The sequence below is a fragment of the Notamacropus eugenii genome, chromosome 6 (assembly GCF_028372415.1).
Source record: "Notamacropus eugenii isolate mMacEug1 chromosome 6, mMacEug1.pri_v2, whole genome shotgun sequence".
NCBI lineage: Eukaryota > Metazoa > Chordata > Mammalia > Diprotodontia > Macropodidae > Notamacropus > Notamacropus eugenii.
The window spans coordinates 166182845-166206625 of NC_092877.1; the positions used below are offsets into that span (position 1 = coordinate 166182845).

General features: G+C 37.2%; 1 long non-coding RNA gene across 1 annotated transcript in view; it reads left to right on the forward strand.

Moving 5' to 3' along the window:
• The first annotated feature begins 8198 nt into the window (after positions 1-8198).
• Positions 8199-23781, forward strand: part of LOC140510822 (uncharacterized) — a 57099-nt gene continuing 41516 nt past the window's right edge. The window contains exon 1 of the long non-coding RNA XR_011969377.1: positions 8199-8482. This is a non-coding gene — a long non-coding RNA (uncharacterized lncRNA). The remainder of the gene's footprint in view (positions 8483-23781) is intronic.

Sequence of the window (23781 nt, forward strand, 5' to 3'; positions counted from 1 at the left end):
AAAGAATCCACCGTTCCCCACCGGAAAGGGATCCCAAACTCAAAACCCCAAGAAATATAGTTGCCAAATTCCAGAGCTATCAAGTGAAGGAGAAAATACTACAAGCAGCCAGAAAGAAACAATTTAAATATCAAGGTCACACAGTCAGGATCACACAGGACCTTGCAGCTTCTACATTAAAAGATCGAAAGAATTGGAACCCAATATTCCGTAAGGCAAAGGAGTTGGGACTCCAACCGAGGATCAACTACCCAGCAAAGTTCAGCATAACATTTCAGGCAAGGAGAAAGTCATTCAACGAAATAAGGGATTTCCAGAACTTCCTGACCAAAACACCAGAACTCAATAGACAATTTGATCTTCAAATGCAGGTCTCCAGAGAATCATAAAAAGGTAAACAGAGGGGAAAAAACAAAAACAAAAACTTGCAACTCAATTAGGGCAATCTGTTCACCTCCCTGTAAGGGAAGATAATACCTGTTAATCTTGAGAACTGTGCAGCTATTATGATAAAAGGGATATATGTAGAGGGAACAGGCATAAAGTAAATGATGTCATGGCAAAAATATGATTTAAGTATGAGAAGGGAATGTAATAGGAGGTGTGTAAAGGGGGAAGCAGAAAATGGGAAATTATATCACAGGAAGAAGTACAAAACTATAGTAGAGGGAAGGAGGGGAGGGAGATGAGCATTGTTTGAGAGGTACTCTCATCTGATTTGTTCAAAGGAGGGAACAATAACCTTAAGCAGATAATCCTAACTAGCTCTATAGGTAGTAGGAGGGGAAGGGGGAAGAAAGGGGAGGGTGGATAAAAGGGAGGAAAGAAGCAATAAGAGTAAAGGGGACTAAAAGGGAGGGGGTCTAAAAGAAGGAGGGGAAGGCTGCAGGAGGAGGGGGAGAAAAGTGAATACTATTGAGGAGGGGAAGGGAGACGGGAGAGTTAAAAGCATAAATGGTGGGAAAGAGGGTGGAGGGAAATACACAGATTGTAATCATAACTGTGAATGTGAATGGGATGAACTCTCCCATAAAACGGAGACGGATAGCAGAATGGATTAAAAGCCATAATCCAACAATATGTTGCTTACAAGAAACACATTTGAAACGGGGGGATACACATAGGATAAAGGTCAAAGGATGGAGCAGAATATATTGTGCTTCAGCTCATGTAAGAAAGGCAGGAGTAGCAATCCTAATCTCAGACAAAGCAAAAGCAGAAATAGATCTAATCAAAAGGGATAAGGATGGAAACTATATCCTACTAAAAGGCACCATAGACAATGAAGCAATATCATTACTAAACATGTATGCTCCAAGTGGTATAGCATCCAGATTCTTAGAGGAGAGGTTGGGGGAGTTGAAGGAAGAAATTGATAGCAAAACTATACTAGTGGGGGACCTCAACCTCCCCCTCTCTGAACTAGATAAATCCAACCTCAAAATAAACAAGAAAGAGGTTAAGGAGGTAAATAAAACTCTGGATAAGGTAGATATGATAGATCTTTGGAGAAAATTAAATGGGAATAGAAAGGAATATACCTTTTTCTCAGCGGTACATGGAACATTTACAAAAATTGACCATGTACTAGGACATAAAAATCTCACAATCCAGTGCAGAAAGGTAGAGATAATCAATGCATCCTTTTCAGATCATAATGCATTAAAAATTACATGTAATAAAAGGCCATGGAAAGAGAAACCAAAAATCAATTGGAAACTAAATAATCTAATTCTAAAGAAGGATTGGGTTAAAGAAGAAATCATAGAAACAATCAACAACTTCATTCAAGAGAATGACAATAGTGAGACAACGTACCAAAACTTATGGGACACTGCAAAAGCAGTTATTAGGGGAAGTTTTATATCTCTGAATGCTTACATAAATAAAATAGAGAAAGAGGAGATCAATGACTTAGGCTTGCAGTTGAAAAAGCTAGAAAAAGAACAAATTGAAAATCCCCAAGTAAATACCAAATTAGAAATACTGAAAACCAAAGGAGAGATTAATAAAATTGAAATAAAGAAAACTCTTGAATTAATGAATAAAACCAATAGTTGGTTTTATGAAAAAACTAATAAAATTGATAAACCTTTGGTTAATCTGATCAAAAAAAAGAAAGAAGAAAACCAAATTACTAACATTAAAAATGAAAGGGGTGAACTCACCTCCAATGAGGAGGAAATTAAAACAATAATTAGAAACTACTTTGCCCAACTTTATGCCCACAAATTCGACAATCTAAACGAGATGGATGCATATTTTAAAAAATACAAATTGCCCAGATTAACAGAAGAGGAAGTTGAATACTTAAACAACCCCATCTCAGAAAAAGAAATTGAACAAGCCATCAATGAACTCCCTAGGAAAAAATCCCCAGGGCCAGATGGATTCACAAGTGAATTCTATCAAACATTTAAAGAACAGTTAATTCCAATACTACATACACTATTCTTGAAAATTGGGGAAGAAGGAGTCCTCCCAAATTCTTTCTATGATACAAATATGGTTTTGATACCCAAATCAGGAAGAGACAAAACAGAGAAAGAAAATTATAGACCAATTTCCCTAATGAATATAGATGCAAAAATTTTAAATAAGATTCTAGCAAAACGAATACAGCATCTTATCACGAGATTAATACATTATGATCAGGTAGGATTCATACCAGGACTACAGGGCTGGTTCAATATTAGGAAAACTATTAGCATTATCGATCACATCAACAACAAAGCTAACAAAAACCACATGATTATCTCAATAGATGCAGAAAAAGCTTTTGACAAAATACAACATCCATTCCTACTAAAAACATTGGAGAATGTAGGAATAAAGGGAACTTTCCATAAAATAATAAGCAGTATCTATCTAAAACCTTCAGCAAGCATTATATGCAATGGGGATAAGCTAGATGCATTCCCAATAAGATCAGGGGTGAAACAAGGTTGTCCATTATCACCACTATTATTCAATATGGTACTAGAAATGTTAGCTGTAGCAATTAGACAAGATAAAGATATTCAAGGAATTAGAATAGCCAAAGAAGAAACTAAGTTATCACTCTTTGCAGATGATATGATGATTTACCTAGAGAATCCCAGAGATTCAAGTAAAAAATTACTTGAATTAATAAACAACTTTGGCAAAGTTGCAGGGTACAAAATAAACCCACACAAATCCTCTGCATTCCTATATATTAGCAACAAAGTTCAACAGCAAGAGATAGAAAGAGAAATCCCATTTAAAGTTAGGGTAGACAGTATAAAATACTTAGGAGTCTACCTGCCAAAACAAACCCAGGGACTATATGAACACAATTACAAGACACTTTTTGCACAAATAAAGTCAGATTTAAGTAAGTGGAAAAACATTAGTTGCTCATGGGTAGGCCGTGCTAATATAATAAAAATGACAATTCTACCCAAATTAATATACTTATTTAGTGCCATACCAATTAAACTATCAGACAATTACTTTCTAGAGCTGGATAAAATAATATCAAAATTCATTTGGAAAAACAAAAGGTCCAGAATATCAAAGGGACTAATGAAAAGAAATGCTTGGGAAGGTGGCCTAGCGCTACCAGACCTCAAACTGTACTATAAAGCAGCAATTATCAAAACCACTTGGTATTGGCTAAGAAACAGAGAGGTAGACAAGTGGAATAGACTTGGCACTCAAGAAGCAGTAGGCAAGGAATATAGCAACCTTCTGTTTGATAAACCCAAGGACCCCAGCTTCTGGGATAAGAACTCATTGTTTGACAGAAATTGCTGGGAAAACTGGATAACAGTGTGGGGGAAATTAGGCATAGACCCATACCTGACACCGTACACAAGAATAAAGTCCAAATGGGTACATGATTTAGGTATAAAGATTGATACCATGAATAAACTGGAGAAGCAAGGAATAGTGTATTTATCAGATCTATGGAGAAGGGAAGAATTCTTTACTAAAGGAGAGATAGAATGCATTATGAAATGCAAAATGGATAGCTTTGAGTACATTAAACTGAGAAGTTTTTGCACAACCAAACCCAATGCAACCAAAATCCGGAGGGATGTAGTAAATTGGGAAAAAATTTTTACAGCTAAGCTCGGGGATAAAGGCCTCATTTCTAGAATATATAGAGAACTGACCCAAATGTATAATCATACAAGTCATTCCCCAATTGATAAATGGTCAAAGGATATGAACAGGCAATTTTCAGAGGAAGAAATTAAAGCTATCTATAATCATATGAAAAAATGCTCTAAATCACTATTGGTTAGAGAGATGCAAATCAAAACAACTCTGAGGTACCACATCACACCTAAAAGATTGGCAAACATGACAGAACAAGAAAATGATAAATGCTGGAGAGGATGTGGGAGAGTTGGAATACTAATTCATTGTTGGTGGAGCTGTGAGCACATCCAACCATTCTGGAGAGCAATTTGGAACTATGCCCAAAGGGCTACAAAAATGTGCATACCCTTTGACCCAGCAATATCGCTACTAGGACTATATCCCCAAGAGATCATAAAAATGGGAAAGGGTCCCACATGTACAAAAATATTTATAGCAGCACTCTTTGTAGTTGCCAAAAACTGGAAGTCAAGGGGATGTCCATCAATTGGGGAATGGCTGAATAAATTATGGTATATGAATGTAATGGAGTACTATTGTGCCATAAGAAATGATGAACAAGAAGACTTCAGAGAGGCCTGGAAGGACTTATATGACCTGATGCTGAGTGAAAGGAGCAGAACCAGGAGAACTTTATGCACAGCAACAACCACAGTGTGTGAGAGTTTTTTCTGGTAGACTTAGATTTTTGTAATAACACAAGAACTTCTGAAAAAAAAAAAAAAATCCCAATGGTGGACCTCAAGGCAAAATGCCTTCCACACTCAGAGAGAGAAATATGGAAGTCACTCACATAATGTAGCAGATCATGTTTGTGTATGTGTATCTGTTTGTGTATCATGTTCTGATTTGTTATACGGATTCTTTCATTTATCTTAGTCTGACTACATAGCATGACTATAGTGAAAATATACTCAATAGGAAAGTACATGTAGAATCTATACAGAATTGTATGCAGTCGTGGGGAGGGAGGGAGGTAGTGGGGGTGGGTGGGGAGGGATAAAATCGCAATTGTATGGCAGTGATTGTTAAACATTAAAAAAATAAAAAAATTAAAAATAAAAAAATAAAAAAAAAATAAAAAAAAAAGAATACTTGAAAGTTCTCTATTTCATGGAATGACTAATTTTTCCCCCAAACTATTATACTCAGCTTTGTTGGATAGGTGATTCTTGGTTTTAATCCTATCTCTTCTGCTTTCTGGAATATCATATTGCAATACGGCTTGGAAGCCTTCCAATCCCTTAATGTAGAAGTTGCTAGATCTTGTGTTATCCTGACTGCATTTTCACAATACTCAAATTATTTCTTTCTGGCTGCTTGAAATATTTGCTCCTTGATCTGGGAGCTCTGGAATTTGATTAAAATATTCCTAGGAATTTTCCTTTTGGGATCTCTTTTAGGAGGTGATTGGTGTGATTGGAAGCGCTTCTTTCAACATCTATTTTACCTTCTGTTTTTAGAATATCAGGACAGGTTTCTTTGATAATTTCTTGTATTTAATTTTATTTATTTAAGTTTTCAACATTCATTTTCACAAAATTTTGAGTTCCAAATTTTCTCCCCATTTCTCCCCTCCCCCACCCCAAAGTGCCAAGCATTCTAATTACCCCTTTCACCAATCTGCCCTCCCTTCTAATATCCCTCCCTTCCCTTATCCCCATCATCACTTTTGTCCTGTAGGGCAAGATAGCTTTCTATATCGCATTACCTGTATTTCTTGTTTCTTAGTTGTATGAAAGAACAATATTCAACAGTTGTTCCTAAAACTTTGAGTTTCAACTTCTGTTTCTCCCTCCCTCTCCACCCATTCCCTTTGCTAAGGCAAGCAATTCAATATAGGCCATATCTGTGTAGTTTTGCAAATGACCTCCATAACAGTCATGTTGTGTAAGATTAACTATATTTCCCTCAATCCTATCCTGCCCCCCATTTCTTCTATTCTCTCTTTTGATCCTGCCCCTCCCCAAGAATGTTGACTTCTAATTGCTCCTTGGTCCTACTGCCCTCCTTTCCATCATCCTCCTCCACCCTGCTTATCCTCTTCTCTCCCACGTTCCTGTAGTGTAAGATAGGTTTTCATATCAAAATGAGTGTGCATTTTATTCCTTCCTTTACTCGAATGTGATGAGAGTAAGCTTCATGTTTTTTCTCTCACATCCCCCTTTTTTCCCTCCACTGAAAAATCTTTTACTTGCCTCTTTTACAAGAGATAATTTGCCCCATTCCATTTCTCCCTTTCTCCTTCCAATATATTTCTCTCTCACCCCTTAATTTCATTTTTTTAAGATATGATCCCATCCTATTCAATTCATCCTGTGTTCCCTGTCTCTCTGTGTGTGTCTGTGTATATGTATGTGTGTGTGTGTGTGTGTGTGTATATAATCCCAACAACTACCCAGATACTAAAAAAGGTTTCAAGAGTTACAAATATTGTCTTTCTATGTAGGAATGTAAACAGTTCAACTTTAGTAAGTCCCTTATGATTTCTCTTTGCTGTTTACCTTTTCATACTTCTCTTGATTCTTGTGTTTGAAAGCCAAATTTTCTTTTCAGCTCTGGTCTTTTCATCAAGAATGCTTGAAAGTCCTCAATTTCATTGAAACACCATTTTTCCCCTGAAGTATTATACTCAGTTTTGCTGGGTAGGTGACTCTTGGTTTTAGTCCTAGTTCATTTCACTTCTGGAATATCATATTCCACACCTTTTGATCCCTTAATGTAGAAGCTGCAAGATCTTGTGTTATCCTGATTGTATTTCCACAATACTTGAATTGTTTCTTTCTAGCTGCTGGCAATATTTTCTCCTTGACCTGGGAACTCTGGAATTTGGCCACAATGTTCCTAGGAGTTTCTCTTTTTGGATCTCTTTCAAGAGGTAATTGGTGGATTCTTTCAATATTTATTTTGCCCCCTTGTTCTAGAATATCAGGGCAATTTTCCTTGATAATTTCATGAAAGATGATGTCTAGGCTCTTTTTTTGGTCATGGCTTTCAAGTAGTCCCATAATTTTTAAATTGTCTCTCCTGGATCTATTTTCCAGGTAAGTTGTTTTTCCAATGAGATATTTCACATTATCTTCCATTTTTTCATTCTTTTGGTTCTGTTTTGTGATTTCTTGGTTTCTCATAAAATCGTTAGCCTCCATCTGTTCCATTCTAATTTTGAAAGAACTATTTTCTTCAGTGAGCTTTTGAACCTCCTTTTCCATTTGGCTAATTCTGCTTTTGAAAGCATTCTTCTCCTCATTGGCTTTTTGAACTTCTTTTGCCAATTGAGTTAGCCTATTTTTCAAGGTGTTATTTTCTTCAGCATTTTTTGGGATCTCCTTTAGCAAGGTGTTGATCTGCTTTTCATGCTTTTCTTGCCTCTCTCTCATTTCTCTTCCCAATTTTTCCTCCACCTCTATTACTTGATTTTCAAAATTCTTTTTGAGCTCTTCCATGGCCTGAGACCATTGAATATTTATTTTGGGTGTTTGGGATACAGAAGCCTTGACTTTTATGTCTTTCCCTGAGGGTAAGCATTCTTCTTCCTCATCTGAAAGGATGGGAGAAGATATCTGTTCACAAAGAAAGTAACCTTCTATAATCTTATTTCTTTTCCCTCTTTTGGGCATTTTCCCAACCAGTTACTTGACTTTTGGGTCCTTTGTCAAGAGTGGGGTATACTCTGGTAATCTATAAGATCTCAGTTCCTTCAAGATGGCACAGTCAAGCATGTACACTGGTATGAGAGCAGTCAGAGATTTTTGTGCCCAGAATCTTAGCAGAGTTTCCTCTCCACAGTCACCTGGCCTCCAGTTCCACCAAGAGCTCCAGTTCCACTGGGGGCTGATTTTCAGATAAGCTGCATGGGCAGGGCCTCCATTCAGTGTGAGATAAACATCAGCTCCCTCAGGGCCTCTACACAGGGCTGAGGTAATAATCAGCTCCTCAGTGCCCCTAGAGGTTTTATGATCCAATAATGGATGCAGGCTGCTGAAGGGGCTGCTGTGGGAACTGCTGCTACCTGTCTGATATGGCCTCTGCAGCTGCTGCCTGAGGCCAGAGCTATGGGAAGGCTCTTCTCCCTTCCTAGCCAGCTGAAAAAACCCTATCACTGAACTTTGGTGCCTGTGGGTTGAGGGATCTGTGAACCGCTGCTACTGCAACTAGGGATTCCCCAACTGGAGATTCTGCCTCTGAGGGCTGTTCGTGCTGCATAGCCAAGGCTGGGCTGGGCTTCGCTCCATGTGAAGTGCAACCAATGTTTCCCATGGGCCTTTTAGGTCACCCTGGGCTGGAAATCTCCTCCACTTTTTTGTTCTCCACTTCTGCTGCTCCAAAATTTGTTAAGAGTACCTCTCTACAGGTATTTTATGGGCTGTGTGGGGAGAGGCAGTATTTGTGTGTCTTGGATCCACTCCCCTCCTTGGTAATTTCTTGAAAGATGATGTCTAGGCTCTTTTTATCATGACTTTCAGGTAGTTCAACAACTTTTAAATTGTCTCTCCTGGATCTATTATGCAGGCCAGTTGTTTTTTTAATGAGATATTTCATGTTCTCAGCTTTTTTTTCATTCATTTTTTAAAAATAATTTCTTGTTTGTTCATATAGTCATTAGCTTCCATCTGCTCCATTCTAATCCTTAAGGAATTATTTTCTTCAGTTAGCTTTTGGACCTCCTTTTCCATCTAGCCAGTTCTACTTTTTAAGGCATTCTTCTCCTCACTGGCTTTTTGGATCTCTTTTGCCATTTGGGTTAGTTTATTTTTTAAGATGTTATTTTCTTTAGCATTTTTTGGGTCTCCTTTAGCAAGCAGTTGTCTTGTTTTTCATGATTTTCTTGCATCACTCTTACTTCTCTTACCAATTTTTCCTCTACTTCTCTTGCTTTATTTTCAAAATCCATTGTGAGCTCTTCCATGGCCTGAGACCAATTCATATTTTTCTTGGAGGTTTTGGATTAGGATCTTTGACTTTGTTGTCTTCTTCTGTTTGGTCTTCCTTGTCATCAAAGTAAGATTCTATAGTCTGATTCTTTTTCCTGTTTTGCCTCATTTCCCCAGTCATTTATTTGACTTTTGAGCTCTTTGTCAAGGTAGTTGTCTGTTTCCTGTGGGGGTGGGGTGTAGTACACAGCCACGGGATCCTCCCACAGTCTGTGGGCCTAGAGCTCCAGAAACAGCCATTGCCCCGTCTGCTGTTGCTGCTGCTGGGGGCTCCTTCTACCCCCTCCACCACCCTTGGGCTGGGGTCAGATCACTCTACTCTCTCAAACAAGTCTGACATGTTTTTTTCCACTGACTTTCCAATTTGACCTCAGCATTTTGGGCCCGTGAAGTCCAGAAACTGCCCCAGGGGCCAGAGATTCATTCTCTCCTAGCCCTGCTCAGGTCCTGTCTGTGCTTGTGTGGCCCATGCTGGACTGTGCTCTGATCCTAGTGCAGCATGCTAGATACTTCCTGTCAACCTTCTAAGCTATCTTGGGCTGGAGATTTGCTTCACTGTGTAATTCTGTGGGTTCTGTAGCTCCAGAATTTCTTTAGAGTCATTTTTAGAGGTATTTAGGGGGAGAGCTGTAGCAAGTCCCTCCTTTGACTCCACCATCTTGGCTCTGCCCCACCTCCTTCTCTTCACTATCTTGACCCTTGGCAAAATAAGTCCAATTCTACACTCATGTTTTTTGCCCTCTACGTTCCATGACCAATCATTCCTTGCCAGACTCCAAACACTTTTTTGCTCGTACTGTATCCTGCCTTCTTATTAATATAAGTGATAACGATGTGCCTATTTGTAACTCAGTAGGACTTTCTAATTAGAAGTGACTAAACTAAAAATAATGAGCATATAATTTTAAAGGCCATTTTTGATAATGAAATTTCACTGACAGAGAGGCAACACTGAATGGTGGATAGAAATCTAGAAGTGGAGTCATTAGCTACTTAATGGAGCTGAAGAAAGTCAAGGAACCTTGCTTACTGGTTCCACTGCAAATTTCTTGTATAATCTCAAGTGGGACCTCACTACAGAATGGCAATGCCTTTACATCTCCTTAACTGATTAACATTCCACTCACCAGAGCACCTATTCCAAACCCTTTTGCTCCTCTTAAAGCTCCCTTTGTCCCATCGTTTCATCTAAGAACCTTAACTCCTACTTATCTGAAAAAAAAGTTGAAGTCATTCACTGGTAATTTTCTCTTCTCTCTTCCTCATTTGATATCACTTAAATATTGTGCCTTTCACCCCTGTCTCAAATGAAGAGTAGTCCTTCTCCTTGCCAAAGCAAACTTCTAATACACTTCTAGTACATTCCTTCTCTTCTCCAGCAGATTGCCTCTTCTGTCATCCATATGTTCTCATTAATTTTTAGTATCTCCCTATTTGGCTGCTTCCTTGTTTGCTGCCTATAAAAATGTTTCCCCCCATCCTTAAAAAAATCCTCACTTTATATGATTATCATCATTTACTATCTTCCTGTATGTCTTCATTTCTTAGGAGCTAAACTCCTTGAAAAAGTCATCTATAACCAATGCCTCAGCTTCCTCTTTTCTCACTTTCAGCTACTCCTCTCAAATCTGGTTTATGAAATCAACATTAATCTGATAAGGCTCTTTCCAGGTTACCAAAGATCTCTTAATGGCCTTTTTCAATCTTCATTTCTCTTGACCTCTTTATAATCTTTCTCAGTGTCAATCATAATCTTTACTTAGATAGTATCTCCTTTCTGGATTTTTTGTGACACTCTTCACTCCTGGTTCTCCTCCTAATTACCTAGTCGCTCCTCAGTCTTCTTTGTTGGATATTCCTCTAGTTCATGCCCACTAATTGTGGGAGTCCTTGAAAGTTCTATCCTCCATTTATACTATCTCACTTGGTGATCCATTAACTTCTACTAGTTTAACTATCATCTCTATTCAAATAATTCTTGGATTTATTCATCCCTAAACAGCTCTCATCCTCCAGGTTCATATCACCAACTGCCTCTTGGACATCTCAAACTGGATCTCCCATGGATATAATCAAACCCAACATGTCTGAAATTGTCTTTATTCCTCAAATCCTCCTTTCTTTATCATAGGCAACACCATTCTTGACTTACTCAGATTTGCAATTTCATGTCTACTTTAATTCTTCACTCATACTCAACCCATACATCCATTCTGTTGCAATACTATTCATATCTACCTTCATAATCATTCATATATATCTCTTTACTGCCTTTTTTCACTCTACTTTTCTCCATGTATTCCACTGTTACAGACCTTCTTTCTATTCCTTGGACCTAACAATTCATTTCCCAACTTGTATCTTTGTATTGACCTTTCCCTATGATTGGAATGCTCTACCTTCCCATTTTTTCCTTCTGGTTTCCTTCAAGATTCGGTTCAAATTCTACTTTCTCCTTTTCCCCTAGTGCTAGTGTCTTCTTTCTGAAATTATATTCCATTTTTATTTTATGTATGTCTATGTATTCATGCTTTCACACACATACACATATACATGCATACATACATACATATATCTCGTATACACAGCTTTTGTCTATTGTCTCTCCCATTAGAATGTGAACTACTTGAGGACAGGAACTGTGGTTTTGCCTTTCTTTTTATCCCTAGTATTCAGTACAGTGTCTGACACGTGCTAAGGGTTTAATAAATGTTTGATGACTGATTGACATCCAACATCACTGACTCCACTGTCTACCCAAATCATAAGTCCTATATAACAATGTATGACAGTTCTTATGTTTGTATACTGAATTCTTATGAAATTACCTTCTCCTTAATTTTGGTCTTTCTAATAATGCTACCAATAAATGTTCTGCATACATAATATTGATGTATCAGTGATATTCTATGTGAATAGTGTTAATAAATAAATCTTGATCCATTCAGATACTTTTATATTTCATGATAAAAAAAAAATTCTGTGATTAGCACCATATTTAACAAGCTTAGCCAACCAACCACAGCAAACTAGCCAACTCATAATATTTTAGTGAGAAAAGATATTTTTCTGCCAAGAATTGTTAATTATTGCTTGTGAATTGCCAAAAATAAAATTTACTTAATATATCAAGAAATTGCTTCAGATATGGATGAGTTATGATCTCCATTGTTGGAGGAATTATTTGGATTAATGAAATCAGTGCTCCATTTTAGTATTTTGAATATAGACTTCTACACTTCAAGGAGTAGGTCTGTTAATTCATTCCATGTACTTATTATTTTTTGTTGTTGTTGCTTGAGTTATAGTAGTTCTGTCCTACTCTTTGTACTCAGATTTGGGATTTTCTTGACAAAGACACTAGAGGGGTTTGCCATTTTTTTTTCTCCAGCTCACTTTATAGATAAGGAACTGAGGCAAACAGGGTTAAGTGATTTGCCCAGCATCACATACCTAGGAAGTGAGTGTCTGAGATGGGATTTGAACTTATGAAGATGAGTCTTCCTGATTCTAACTTCAGAGCTCTATCCATTGTGCCACCTACCCACCCATACTTATTGTTACTTGTTTTGAAATGAAAGAAGAATAAAGGTAATTGGAATGATTCTTAGGAAATAACAGCTTAACATATCTAACTTTGATTCAAACTTTGCCTGAACAGTACATAGATTAAACCTTGGAATTAAGTTTTTTTAAAAGGGAATATTAATTCAATTATCAGTATCAGTACTTCCACTATGTTATTTAAAATATTGTTATGTGGTTGTGATATAAAAGTATGGACTTCTTTAGTGAATCTAAAAATAGATATATTATTAAAGATTTTCATAAAGATCATATAGTTTGGTGGTATTGATGAGGGCTGGAAGTGGGGTATGAGATCCCCACAAAGACAAGGGTACCAGGGGTAGGTCATCTAGGGAAGAATTCACAAACTCAAGCATTGTTGAGGTTAAGGTAAAGATTTATTACACTTTTCAGGGGGTAAGAGTTCTTAGGGAACCTGCAACCTTAAAGGGGTACAGGGAAAGTTTATATAAGACATTCTGTAGGAAATATGTGCCAAATATGCTAACTAGGTGTTTTGGGGAGCAATTAGGGAGTGATTACGTAGTGGTTAATACTTAAAGAACCATGCACTTTTAGTATCTACTCTGCAGGTATTTTACCCAAAGTTCATCAGGAAATAGACCAAGGGAGGCCTACATGGAGGTATGGTTTTAGGCCTGCATGTCAGTAAGTCAACTAGCAGGTGGGGCTGGCTCAGAAATACCATGTTGCTCTCAACAATGTCTTATTAGAAAAGATAAATGTAAGGGCGTATATGTATGCCTAAGTCTAGGATACATATGATTGGTCAGTGAGTAGAAAGTGTCGTTATGACCCAGCACACAGCCAGTTCAGTCAGTATGCAGCTGACTCAAACTAGTGAGTTCTATAGGTGCAGTTGGCTACTATAATAGGGAGATAATGGTTGTTGCTAGGGCAGACTGTGTCCTTGGGGTGGGGAGAAACTGCCTGGGATAGTATTTTAAAGTAGGGAGAAATGTGATTTTTAAAGAGAAATGTGATTTTAGAATTGGAGCCCAAGCAGAAGTACCCAAGCACCTCATCATTATGCCAGTGTAATTACTTTTATGGGAAAGGTTGATGCTGGAAGACTTTTTGACTCTAACAGTTTTGAGCTGCAGTATACTGTTAATTGGATGTCTGCATTAAGTCCAATACCAATACGGTGAACTCCCAAGGAGTAAGGAGGCTGTCTAGAAGGAGTTAACTAGCCTAGCTCCCAAACAAAGCCAGTCAAAACTCCTCTACATATCAGCATCCAGGTTGAGGAAATGCCATTTCCATTCTGGTTAACATAGGGAAATCCAGTATTTATGAGAAAAAGACTTTCACGTTATTATATAATTATAGATAATATATGTATGTATATATATCATATATAACTATATATAATCATAGATTAAAGAAGCTCAGCCCAACTTTAATTATTAATTAATTATCATTTAATCATTTAATTATTATTTCAAATTTTATTTATTTTTGTTCTGAACTTTAAGAAATAAAGCATTTCTTTAAAATAGAAAAAATACCTGAAACTACCAATTTATTATGTACAACTTGCTGTTCCTTTTAAATATATAACAAAGTTACCATAAAATTGCTTTTTTTCCCTTTTTTTCTTCCATTTCTCCCTCCCAGAGATGGCTGCCATTAGACCTTAATATGTGTGTATACGTATATATGTATACACACACACACACACACACATATATATATATATATATATATATATATGCAAAACCATTCTATACATACTTCTATTTATTAGTTCTTTCTCTGCATACATATAGTGTCTTTCTTCATAGGTTCTTTGTGGTTAATTTAGATAGCTATAATAACCAAAATTACTTGGTTGCTCAAAGTTGTTCATAAAACAAGATTGCTATTACTGTGTACAGTGTTCTCTTGGTCCTGCTCATTTTTCTGTTCCTTATTTTATGGAAGTCTTTCCATATTTTTCTAAGATCGTTGAACTCATCATTTCTTACAGCACAGTAGAATTTCATCATGATCATATACCACAACTTGTTCAGCCATTCCCTAATTGACTGGCATCCCCAAAATTTCCAATTCCTTGCCCCCACAAAGACAGTTGCTATAAATATTTTCTTTCTCTTTTCTCAAACGTCTTTGGAAATGTACTTAGTAATGGTATTGTCGGGTCAAGGGGCATAGATAGTTTAATATTTTTACCGATGAAGTAATTGAGATCCATGAATGTTAAATGACTTGTCCAAGGTCATCTTGAGAGTGTGTATGTGTATTTATAAATATATATACATAAGTATACATACACATATGTGTATATATGTGTGTATGTATACAAATATGCAGCTGTGTATATATGGATGGGGCTGGGTGGCATAGTGGATAGAGTGTGGGTCTGAAGTCAGGAAGACTCGTTTTCCTAATTTCAAATATAGCCTCAGAAACTTACAAACTGTGTAATGCTGGGAAAGTCACTTAACCCTATTTGCCACAGTTTTTCATCTGTAAAGTAAGCTGGAGAAGGAAATGATAAACCACTGCAGTATCCTCACCAAGAAAACCCCAGTGGGGTCAAGAAGAGTCAGGTACAACTGAAAAATGACTGGACAACAACGGATAGATAGATAGATAGATAGATAGATAGATAGATAGATAGATAGATAGATATAGATATAGATACCTGTATAATATGTACATGTATATCTATATATATTTACACATGTAGTTACACAGGCAAAATATATACATAAATCTATAATCTATAGAGATAGGTACCTAGATAAAAATCTAGTATCTATACTTATTTGTGTGTGTGAGTGTGAGTGTGTGTGTGTGTGTGTGTGTGTGTGTGTGTGTGCACGCGCAGTGGGACTAGAACCTAGGTCATGTGACTCAAAGCCAGTGCTCTTTCTAGTACTTTGTCTTCTAGAAAACATCTTTCGATAATCAAGAGTTAGCAGTTAGTAGATCCAAATTATAATTCCTCACTAAACTTCCAAGGATCTTTTTTGGATGTGAAATTATTAACTTTTGATAAATATTGTTGACTCCCTCTCCCTCCCACCCTCCCTTCCTCCCTGTCTCTCTCTCTCTCTCTCTCTCTCTCTCTCTCTCTCTCTCTCTCTCTCTCTCTCTCTCTCTCTCTCTCTCTCTCTCTCTTTCTCCTCTCTCTCTCTCTCTCTCTCTCTCTCTCTCTCTCTTTCTCCTCTCTCCTCTCTCTCTCTCTCTCTCTCTCTCTCTCTTTCTCTCTCTTCTTTTCCCCCCACCCACTCCCCCCACCTCTCTCCAGCACAGTAGAAACAGTGTCAAATGTTTGTTCCATTTGGCCAGGCAAACACGGTCCTATTTGTGAGCTTGGCAATCAGCTACTAAATTCATCAAGTCAATGTTATTTCATTTCAGTAGCTCCAGTTAGTGAAATTGTTCCAAAGTTCTTTATGACAGGGGAAATGTCAGACACCACTGTCCAAGAAATCATTGATCAAAAACCTATCCTCAGACAGTTATGGACATAAAGAAAAGCACAACAATTTTATACTTGAAGACAGAATATTTTGAAATGAAATTTAAAAATATAGTCATAAACTTTTAATTTAAATAAAAACAAAGACTACCACAGCAACCATCTTCTTTTTATAACAGTTAATCCATTAGTGATCCAAAAAGGTAGACAGAATCATCAGTCTTAACGAGGACTTCCCACTCTCCTTAATGGTAATATTGTCCAGGAAAATAGATGATCTTAAACATTGTATCTCAAAAGTCCTACACACACACACACACACACACACACACACACACACACCTATACATATTGACATGTATAGGTATATGTATGTGTTTGTGTATCTATATGTGTGTATACATATGTATGCATATTTTAACAAAGAAGTATTCTCTAGGTATAAATGCATGATCAGGATTCTTTAAGTAGAAAAGGTTAGTGGGAATTCTTTCAAAATCCTTCTTTCTCTTCCCTTTTTTGATAATTGGCTAATGCTTAGTAGCCCTGATGCTGAGGGTCACTGAAATGACTTTGTGAAAGGGCTAAAAGGTACATATGGCATATTATTCATTTTTCAAGACACAAAGCTAAGAAGACATTCCATTCTATTTTAAGCCATTTTCTTGACTATAAATAAAGTTTAATAAATAGTTTAAAAATGCTTAATTTATAAGATATATGTAAGCAGAGACTAAAAATATACCTATCCCCTCTGTCTTTGGTACTATTTTTTATATTTAATTTCTTACTCATTCTTCTTACATTCCCTTGCGGTCAGACCCACTGGTTTGTAGATCATCTCATACCTCTCAGCGGGCACTTGGGTTCTTGAGCTGATTACCAGTGAAAAAAGAGGCCAGGCAGGAGGGAGGAGAAGTAGTATAATAATAGGAACTATTTATGCAGAACTTTAAGGTTTGTAAAGTACTTTTCTCACAACAAAGGTAGAAGTGTACATTTTTTATCTCTTTTTTATGGAAGGTGAAGCTAAGATTTAAAAAGTTTTAGCCTAGCTCTTAGGATTATAGGGTATTTAGGAGAACTAAGTAGGAAATTTAGAGCCTATATATCAATAGGACCACTAATTGTAGTGGTTATGAAAGGGGCATGTGATGGGAGTGAGCTATATGAACATCTGCAGAGAACATGTCAAAGCCTGGGAGTAGCAGCACAGAAATTGTGAAGTGTTCATCTGGGTCCCCTTGGATCTTCATTGTGTGTGGTAGAGGGAGCAGAGAGAGAGGGAGGCTTGTTCCTAGAGCCTGTGTCAGTCTGAGGTCACATCCACACAGTGTCCACTGACATAGGAGTGAGCAGAAAAAAAGCTGTGATACTGACCCAGTCTAGGACTATCTTTCTGAATACTCCCAATGGCAAACAGCACATGAAGAAACTGTGTTGAGCTCTTAATTTATTTTCCTACATAATGGACAGTCATTGTGTGATGGTGATGGGAATGTGGCATATAGACTATAGGACAGCAGTACTGAGCTCAAATAGAAACAGATTCTTGCTGGTTGTAAATTGACTTTAAAAAACCCCATAGATTAATATCATTTATGCTTTATTGTATTTTTACTTTTATTTTTTGTTGTTGAATGGTTCATGCTGCACTTGGGAGTTTTGCCCACAACTTGCAGAGGTGCTTTAGGATGTCATTTTGGAAGGCAGAGGAAGGATGGATGGGAAAGAGACACCTGAGTTAGGGGGACCAGCTAAGGAACTATTGCAACAGTCCAGGAGAGGAGTGATGAGGACCTCATTAGGGTGGAAGCTGTGTGAGGGGAGAAATGGGAATGGATGCAATAGATATTTTAAAGGTTGAATATCCAAGACTTGGAAGCTAATTAAACAGGAGGCAGGAAGAAGAGATGTTTCTGAAGTTGCAAACCTGCAAGACTGGAATAATATTGGTGCCTTTTATAGAAATAGGGAATTGGTTTCATTTCTGATAAAATGTAGGCTCCTTGAGAGCAAGGATTGTTTTTTTTCCTTGTAGCCCCAGGGCTTGGCACAGTGTCTAGGGCAGAGTAGGTACTTCAACCCACCTTTACTGATTGATTTACTTTTCAGCTCTTCCAACAAGCACCTGCCTCTGCTTTCCATAGTCCTCCACTGTTTTGCTTTTGCAGTTTGCCTGTACTCTATCAAAATTCACAGCACTCTCAATTGGGAAATGACTTCCTACTTCAAAAGTCTGAGGATTTCACTGGCATGGCTGTTCATTCCAGCAGCATAAACAGCAACACCTTCATGTTGCCATGAGTATTTTTTCTTCATCAAAAAAAAAATATCCATCATCTAGTAACCAACTTTTTGTGTCTAAATCTCTCCACATGTGCTAAGCTCAGCTAATGTTCAGACAAGAGGCACAGAGTCTGTCACCATTCTTGTATTTGAAATCTTTTCAGCTTGAATTGGACTTGGCAGAACTTACACCTTCCTGGCATACCCTTTCACTTATACAAGCTGACCATTGTACTACTATAAGGCATAAAATTATCTACCCACAAATATAAAAAGGAGATAGGGTGGGAGAAATGTTTCATTTGAACCATAGATCTCATAGCTGAAAGGACTTTAAGAAGGTCACCCAGTTCAGCTCTCTGCCTTCAGGCAGGGGTGCTTTTGTAATTACCATTCTTAATAAGAAGTAGGTTTAAAATGGAGACTCGGGGAATTTGTTAAAGATCATGGAGCATGAAATGAAAGATACATAAATAACAATTGATATCCTTTGCCTGAAACAACATTTTTTCTTATCCAAAGAAAGACTTTCTTTAAAATTACAGAACCTAAAAGATGAAAGGTGGTTCAGGGGCAGTCTACTATAACTCATTCTTGAACAATAAGCATTCCCTTCTTCTGCATTTTCAGCAAACAGTCATTCAGCTTTTCCCTTGTGACATATGTTTTGGTAGAATCTACTCCTTACCAAGGCAGTTCATTTCACTCCTCCATAGCACTGTTAGGAAAGGTCTTCTTACATCAAGCTTAAATCTACCTCTATGCCATATCCACCCATTTGTGTCCCTATCTCTGCTTTAGGGCCAGAGGTCAAGTCTGATCTTTTCTCCTTATAACAGCTCTTCAAGACAACAGAAGTTGGCTAGCGTGACTGATCTAAATCTCTTCTTCAGACTAAATGTCTCCAGATCCATCAACTTGCCATGACATGTCACATTCTCCAGTGCTTTTTCCATCCTGTTCACTTTTTCCTATACATTCCTCAGCATATCCTTGACTATCCTAAAATTTGTGCCCATAACAAAACACAGTAATCCAGATGAGGCCGAGGTAAGACAGAGGATAGAGGGACTTCCTATATCTTCACTTTGAATATTATGCCTCTTCTCAATACATTAGTTTTTTAACTTAGTTTTTTTCTTTGGATAGTCTATAGACAAGTTCTTAGACTTTTTATTTGTGTCCAGAACTCTTTTGGCAGTATAGTAAAGCCAATGGTATCCCTTCTTAGAAGGATGTTATTAAATAATTGCAATGAATTAAATTTCAGTTGGGGGTGGTGAAAATATAGATGTAATTTTTCCCACCTAAATTCACAGACCTCCTAAAATCTATTCGTGGACCCCACACAGGTCTATATACCCAGGTTAGGAAGCCCTGATACAGAGTCAACTTGTATACAAATCTTGTAGAAGTTTTGTTTTTTTTTTTTTTAAAGCAATTATACTGAGTTTCATGTATAAAGTGTTACGATAGTTTAATGTGAATGAAAAACTTGGTATCATAGAATATTAGAGGTGAATAAGACTGTAGAAATTATGTAGTCTAACTTTGTCATTTTACACAAGAAGAAAACAAGTCATGCAGGGATTAAGCAGCTTGCCCATTGACACAGAGTTACTGAGAACAGAATCTATGCCACCTAACTCATGGCCCAGTGATCTTCTCATTATACATGCTGTCTCTCCTCTGCCTATCAGTCAGATCATAAAACATTAGGCCTTTCTTAGTAGTTATTGGAGGCCTTATCACCTCACGCATAACCAACCTGTTTCTGATATTTTCAAAGAATCATAGATTTTTAGAGTTAAAGGAAGCCTGTTCAATTCATGAATCTCTGCTGTAGAACACATGAGAGATGATTAGAGGCAGCTAGGTAGTGCAGTAGATAAAATTCTCGGTCTAGAGTAAGGAAGAACAGGGATTAGTCAAATCCTGCCCCCTCACACTTACTAGCTGAATGACTCCTGGAGAAGTCACTTAACTTTAATTTCCTCATTAGCAAAATAAGGATGATAATTCCACTTATTTCACAGGTTTTTATAAGGATCAAAATGAAATCACATCTAAACCTCAATGCATTATACAAATTGTTGTCATTTAGTCATATCCAACTCTTAATGACAGCATTTGCAGTTTTCTTGGTCAAGATATCACAGTGGTTTACCATTTCCTTCTTCAGCTCACTTTTACAGATGAGGAAACTAAGGCAAACAGGGTTAAGTGACTTGCCCAGGGTCACACAGCTAGGAAGTGTCTGAGGCCAGATTTGAACTCAGGAAGATGAGTCTTCCTGACTTCAAGCATGGTACTCTATCCATTGAACCATCTAGTTGCCCATTATATAATTATAATGCCCATTATAATTATAATCATATAGCCATGACTTCACAGAGAAATTAATTCACTATGTCCCAAAGGAATTAATTCCTTGGGGGAAATAGAGAGAGGAGGAGTGGGGAGGAGGTTTGTTTGTTTTTCCATCTGAATGTATATTTTCAATGGAGGCAGGAACTCCCAGCGTGAAGATTACTGTACTTCAGTCATTCATTTTTCAGTGGTATCTGACTCTTTGTGACCTCATTTGGAGTTTTCTTGGCAAAGATAATGAATCTTACCTTGATTTGATATTTCCTTCTCCAGGTCATTTTACAGATGAGGAAAGTGAGGCAAACAAAATTAAGTGACTTTCCTAGGGTCTCACAGCTAGTAACTATTTGAAGCCTGATTTGAACTCACAAAAATTAATCTTCCTGACCCTAAGCCCAGCACTCTATCCACTGCACCACCTGGCTGCCCCAGTGTGGAGAACTCCTCCACTAATCCATCTGATAAACAAGTCTTATGTCAGATACACTAAGAGAATTTCCTGAAGCCTTGAGAAATTAAAGGACTCATCCATGGTCACACAGTCAATAGGTGTCAAAGGCTTCTTGAATCTCCCTCACTCTTCTTTATGACAGCCCTTCTAACACTTGCAGATTAATCTCTCCCTTTCATGTCTCACTTTTCTCTTCTCTGAACTAAACACCCCATTTGAGAATTACTTATATGGTTTGGCTTCCAGACTGCTCCCTAATTTGGTTGCCCTTCTCTGGGTACACTTTAATATATCAATATCCGAATAATAGGAGGCATTACATATTAATTATACATAATTTTCCAAATATGATTTGACTGGAGAAGAACAGAATGAGATTATTACTTCCCATTAGCCTCCTATTAATGCAGCCTGAGATTTCAGGGGTTTCTTCAAAGAAAAAATTACTTCACAGTGCTGGTTCATAATAAGCTTATGACCAACTATGAGTTTTAAATCTTTTCTTGCATGAACTGTCTCCATGCCAATCTACATCATGCAAAATCAACACAGCACTGTAGTTAGACCTCTCACATTACATTACATTTTTATGATAACCATTTTGTATATATGTAGGTGTAAGTGTATCATTTCCTTCCCCACTAAGCTGCATGGATTGTAGCATCTCTAATTGATCTCCCTTAACACCTAATACAGAGTTCTCCATAAAGTACAGGAAGTGTTTGCTTAATTGAAATTATAATAAAATTTATCCCATTAGGATTTTTTAGACTTTTGCCAGTTTGTACCATTTTAATTATTGTTTTATGGAAATTGCTTTTAGCACTTGTAATTGTTGTTCCCCCCCCCCCCCCCCCATATTCTAGAGTTTACTTCTCAATTCAGATAATTCCTTCATGCTCAGGTCCATGACTGAAACAAGATTGCCAGTCCCAAGTTAAGGTGGGTTTGGAAAATGGATTCAAAATCAAGGTCTCATTGATTTTTCCCATTATCTGTTTTCTTACCTGCCTCCATATACAACTTTCTTATTCTTCATGCCTCAATACTGACTTCACTCTCTTGCTCTGCCCCTCTCTTCTGGGTTACTTTTTAGACGCCTCTCTGCCTCTGATTTTGGCTTTCTATTGGGGTTTTCCCTCAAATATCACTTCAATCTCTTTGGTTCTCATTTTCCTGACTCATTTCCACTTCACTGTCCATTCTGACTTCTGCTGCCCATATATCCCTTGATCTCTGCTTGTTTATGGGGTCTACTTCAGTTCACATATGCCTGCCAAATTACTGACCATGCAGCTATAACTGTTACGTTCTGATTTTTCATGGTCTGGGTTTCTCTTTAGTCACTGTCCATGGTAGATGGCATTCTTCTTCCTCCACATATTGTACACTTTTGACTAGCATATATTGTAAATCGGCTCTAATAACAACAATAATTGCAATGATAGTTGACCTTTATATAGCACCTACTAGGTGACAGCACTTTGCTAATTGCTATAATAATAATAATAATAATTATCGCTCATATAGCACTTATTGTGTGCCAGACACTACACTAAATGCCTCACAATTTATTATTTCATTTGACCCTCAAAACAACTCTATGGTAGGTGCCATCTTTCTCACCATTTTACAGAAATAAAGGTGAAGTGACTGGGATCATACAGCCAGTAAGTGTCTGAGGTCACATTTGAACTCAGATCTCCCCAATTCTATGCATAGTGCTCTATTCACTTTGCTATATAACTACCCTCCACCCCAAATTTCTCTGAGAGACCTGTGGAAACATTGGTTTCTATAACTGGCGTCATAGCACAGTTTTGAATGGAAAGGTGAGAAAGGACAGGAATAAGCATTGAAATAGAGCCACTATGTATCAGTCAGTCACTGTGCTAAATGTTTTTATAACTATTATCTAATTTGATTCTCAGAATTCTAGTGATTGGGCTAACACCAGGGAACCTATTATAAGTGGAGGAGAAAGGGTCTCCAATCTCCATCTCTCAAATATCCCAGTATCAGAGGATCAGGATAAAGTAAATACAAAGAGAAGAGTTTTTAAAAAACAAGAATATACATATATATGTATAAAAATATACACATGCATGCATGCATACATACATAGTTAATACATGCAACAAGTATTCATGAAGATTCAATATGCAAGGTCCTCAGAATTATCTATGCTTATTGCTTCCTTTCTATATCCATTTCTCTTTGTGTTATTTAATGGCTCTCTAAGGATCCTTCTCTCAAGTTGAAAATTCTTGATTTTCACAATATTTTCCAATATTTGTGAAAAAACAAGACACATCTATTTTATTTCATTAATGTTATGCATCCTCAGTTAATTTTGTTCCATTTTCAGAAAATGAAAAGAATTTTTGGCACTAGGATAAGCTAAATCAACCAAATCAGAAAAAAAAAAACCCCGACAACCCAGCTCTCAACTATATCAAGCATTGTTTCCCATATGGTTAGGAATAACCATGGGACTGTCTGCTATTTAGTTTTCTAGATTTCCTAAAAAATGTTTTATTCACTAAAAGCTGTTTTATCATAACACTCAACTGTACAACTATTTGGAA